Below are 5075 nucleotides of genomic sequence, written 5' to 3'. Positions count from 1 at the left end.
TCAATTAATCGGCTGCATGACAAATTACCACTATGTTGGTATTGGAGCCATAAAATACTCCCATTAACCCGTCTTATAAAGAGATTGAGCAAGGTCGTTCACGGCAAAACTACTATATGGCATCTAGAAAATAGTCAACGTATCTCTACGTACCAGTCAGCGTGCCGTTGTTACTGTTGCCAGGTCTATATGATGGACTGCTGCTTACTATGTTTTTATTTCCTTTCAAACAAATCCACTTGAAATACAGTTAAAGGGTTTATTATTTGGTCGTTGAAAGATTCTAGTTGAATGCACTTTGAAGAATAATTTGCATTTCGAAGAATTGTTGATCGGGTCACTCGAAAAATTCACCATACCCTTCAGCACTCAACTGTAACTTGTCAAGCACCATGCCTAAGAAAAATAGCTCATTCTGCTCTGTTTTTGGCGTCAGTTATGTGCGACTATGTAAAATTATATTGTGCGATGTGAGACAATATCAAAAAGCACCAACGAATAAATTATGCTACTTTTTTACGTCTGAGTTTTGAAGGTTTTGTGACCGCCGGTGGTGAAAACAGTAAGCGGTACGATCCTTAGAACAGAAATCATCCATATATTTCCCAAATGTGTTAGAATTTAAATAGAGTTGGCACTTTTTTCTCTCCTGATTCGTAACTGTAACAGCTTTTTTGATATTAACTTAAGTTCATCCAATTTTAAAGTATATTAAAAAGCATACAAATCACACGCTTCACTAAATTTGTTTGTATTTTCGTATTTTTTTGACAAAGCCGTCTGGCTCCCACTACATTTTCAGTCATTTAAGCCTAAAACAAACATTAAAAGATGATTAAGCTACTGTGATGCTTTAGGGTACATGCGTCTCACGCGATTGTTTAAAAAGTTCAGCTCCACCTATTCAAACAGAACTGATTGGATCCCATGGCACAAATTCGTGTATTTTATGTCCCATGTTGAACCGGACTGAGCGTTTCACGCGAACCGGTTGCTCCTCGCCCTCCTTCACGACGTCGTTTTCCGACTTTACAGAGCCTTCCTCCGAATCTGGTTTCTTCTCTTCGACAGTACCGGGATCGGATTTAGTGTCACTATCACAAACGTCAATCTTAATGGTTGAATAGTCGCTGAGTGTCAAATTGGCCCGAGCAATTTTTTGTGCCATTCTAGATCGAGGTGAGATTCGTCTTGTGCCCGATGGTTTCTCTTTAGTTCCCTTTTGATTGGAAGTAGCGATGTCCTGTTTTTGGTTGTTGTTTCCACTCAAAGGGGCATGTAAACTTCCCCGGTTTATTTTGGCTTTCAGAATAGGTTTTACAGGATCACTATGGTCTTCTTGGTGACTAGAGTGTGCTGAACTTGGGTCATGGTTTTGCGACTGGCTACTGCCTTGATTCGTATTATGAGTCGTTGGACTAGCGCGGTGCTCCCGATAGCCTTCCAGGGAGGGCGGTAGGCTAACGGGGTTTTGCAGGTCAGGCAACTGCTGAGAACCACTTTGTGCAGGCTGACTGTGTCGCCTGTCGTGCAAACTAGCGCTTTGTGCTGTCATACCGTGGACATATCCAAGCTGGTAACTCTGAGCATGGTTAGGGGCTACAAGACCCTGAGCAGATGAGTTGTAAGAAGCGGGAGCTGTGCCCGGCTTCAAAACAGTGTTCAGAAAGTTGGCCCCGCCATATTCTGCCGAATAAAATCCCTCTCGTGATGACTGAATTCGCGCTGAGCCTGTGGGCCGTCTGGTCCCTAACGGCCGCCCGGGGCGGACTTTCGGTGTAATACCGAATGCTTGTGGTTTTGGTATTTCTAGCGTAGGCAAAAAGTTGCCTTTTGTCATTTGTTTAAGTCGCCAATTTGGGTTCAGAACATTAACGTCCTTACTAGGCGACTCAGGGGCAGGATTTTGGGGTAACCAAGCCCCTCCTGGCACTGATGACCAAACATTGTTCGTTCCAACATGCTTCCTCAGTGAATAGTTCAAATTATGATCTCTGGGAATCGTAAAAGAAGTAAGCGCCTTCTTTCTGGAGTCTGGTCGTTCCAGAGTCGACACACTGTCCAGAAATGGCTGTGATGGCGGCTTAGCCATAAGTCCAGCCATTACCGACGCAGTCAGTTAAATTGAAATATTGCAGTACACACACACGTGATATCTTTACCCATACTAGATATGAATCCGTGATGCTTTGATAGACTGATCACCACAAAGCAAATAGTCAGCAATGTCGTAAATCTTCTCTAAAGTTTGATGATCAAACATGATGTTTTCAGAAATAATCGTTAGATACACGTACAAAATAAAAAACCAGTCTCACTTTCCGTTCTGCGTGAAGAGGTTCCGTATATATCCTTCTAAGGGTAACTAAATATTACTATAGTGGCATCACTGTTTACGATCAATAGTTGATGTTGCTAGCTCCTCTCTCCGAGCCATTACAGATCGATAGAACCGTCGATGACTGGTTCAAAGACCCTTCAATAACCTTCGATAATCATCTGGCTGTGTCTTTGATCATATTTTCGACGCCTCTTGCCTTAATTAGCGCAAACCAATTAACAGTAAAGAATTGACCGCATTGAACATTCACCATGGGCGATATTGTCTGGCGTAAAAATCATTAAACCGATCGGTCGTAAAGCAACGTTAGATTAAACCCTCCTTTCTCTTGCGAGGTCAGCTTAACCAAAGCGGAACACAGGTAATAAAGCAGAATTAAAGTAGGTGTGCAAACAATCGACATTGTGCTATAATAAACTTAAACCTGATAATTCACCCAACTGAAGTATCGCGAGATTTTCTCTTGTAAGGGTTGTTAAGGTATTCGACCAATAATGAGCCAAAGTTTAAACGTCGCATTGGCATGCATTTGAACAGACTATCAGCATTAGTTTCTTTAATTTCTTTGAAAAACAATTGAAATTAATTACCTAGACCTGTTTGATTTGACTTGCATAGAGTGATTTATTTTCTTAAATTATTTTTTTAGAACTATTGCCAGCAAGCGAGAGTAAAATGAATAGAATTTGAATGTAAAATTCTATTAGTTTATAAGGCAAACCCCGAGTTACGAACACTCGAGGTACGAGGGGAGTCAAAGATGTAAACGACATTGTGTTAAGAAGAAGGGGTGTGTGCAAAATTGAAATTGGCGCGCAAAGTGATAAGGTCTAGTTCGCAGCTAACTTCAGGGCCATGATTTTTGAAAACTTTAATTCATGCTTACCACGGTGTATTATGTATGTCTAAAACATATTGTAACATACAGTACCTCTGGAATGATACCGCTTTGGTATACTGTGGTGTATTTGTGCTAGACTTAACAACAAATCGACTTATGAATAACCTTATGCAACGTAATCTGTTCGTAACCGCATTGATTTATTCTCTTATTATACACCAAAATGATTTTTAAGTTCAACACAGATTTGAGAGATATCGTGATTCAGAGGTATTATTTTGACGGCAACTTCTCTAGTGTGAAACACGCTATTTGCATGCTCAAATTTTGGTGCGTTTCGCTAGTTTATCGTCGAACATAGCTATATATATATTTTGACGTGCCACACGTAGGGGAGACCGAGGCTAGTTGGCCCAGTTAGACACTTAGGGTCTTGCAGAGCCATCTAAGAAAAAGTTAGAGCAGCAAAACTGATTTTACAACGAGCGCCAAAGACTTAGCTATAAATGCAACGTCATTTTTTTTGCAGATGTTATGCCTTTAGGCTTACAGTTTGACAAATACCCACCTGATGACAGGTGAGCCAACTTAGCCCTTGGCGGGTCAAGTTGGTCCTAGGGTCGGGCAAGTTACCACTCTATACTACGGGTATGATAAGCTAGAAATCCGTGTAATCGGAATGATTGTATATTTACTCATCTCATTATATTTAATTGATTTTTAGAGTCTTTGCTGAAGTTGTAGCCCTTTTTTACGACCGATGCTTTTCTTGACATATGAATATGGTCATTTTACGAGATTATGTGATCAATTTTTTTTTACCTCGTACGGCTCGTAGGTACTTTTTCCTAAATTTCCTAAATTGGCGAGGGGCCAAGTTATCCCGGGGTCAAACTAGCCGCGGTCTCCCCTATATTTATGAACTACCTGTCTGGGATAACAGAATACATCCCAGCCCCTTCCTTACATATATCCAGGTTTAAACACACCAGGTAAGGAGATTTAATATTTACAATCAAATGTGTTCAGAAGGTTGCTAAATCTATATTTGATTATCACTTGCATTTTTATTTCAATGATTTAGTTTAAAGAGGGCTCTAAAAAAACGATAGGAATCATCCATTCATGCATCCGGTGATAATGCTATTTTCTAGCGACAAAATCAATGTTATTCCAATATGATCTTGACATGAATCGCTACAAAACATGCTAGATACCATTTAGGGTCATAGGACATTCACAGCCAGAAACCAATAGGTCTACGTAATTGCTGTAGAGAAGACAAATTGCCAAGTCACATCCATTGTGTTGGAATCAATCAGTGTATAAAAGCCTACGTCCCAATTTATTATGGGTCATAGGTAATGCATTATATTAGCGTAAACATATTCATATTCATGTTGCAATTGGAGTCTAGCTAATCAACAGCTTGGAATTAATTGTTTTCCATACGTTTTTCCAGGCCAATAGGCTAGGCCCTTTCTCAATAGCACTTTCGAAAACAGATACGATATACCCAAATGAATGAAAAAAGGTTATAAATTGTTCTGCAGTTTAAAACCTTGGCCATCTTGAATTTAGTACATTCAGCTTATTTATTTGTTTAATTAATTTGGGTGTTGCTTTTCAACATAATTGAGGTTACCCGTTGGTTCATGTACCAGTACATGCATTGGCTGGGGCATCAATAAGAATAAGTTGCTTTATTTATTAAATGACTACGGGCACATCAGCGGCGGGAATTTTTAAGGTTAAAAAGATGCCGAGGCTCACGTACAAGGAACTGTAGGACTGTACTGAGAAAGTAAGGAGTGGCTATACTGTATATATATTTCACTTCCTAGTAAAACCGCACATAAGCAGAATTTTCTTTATAAGTTAGTTTGAAAAAGC

This window comes from Lingula anatina, chromosome 1 (genome assembly GCF_051362555.1).
Source record: "Lingula anatina isolate TDL-2025a chromosome 1, LinAna3.0, whole genome shotgun sequence".
In the NCBI taxonomy this organism is placed as follows: Eukaryota; Metazoa; Brachiopoda; class Lingulata; order Lingulida; family Lingulidae; genus Lingula; species Lingula anatina.
This window is presented reverse-complemented; position numbering follows the sequence as displayed.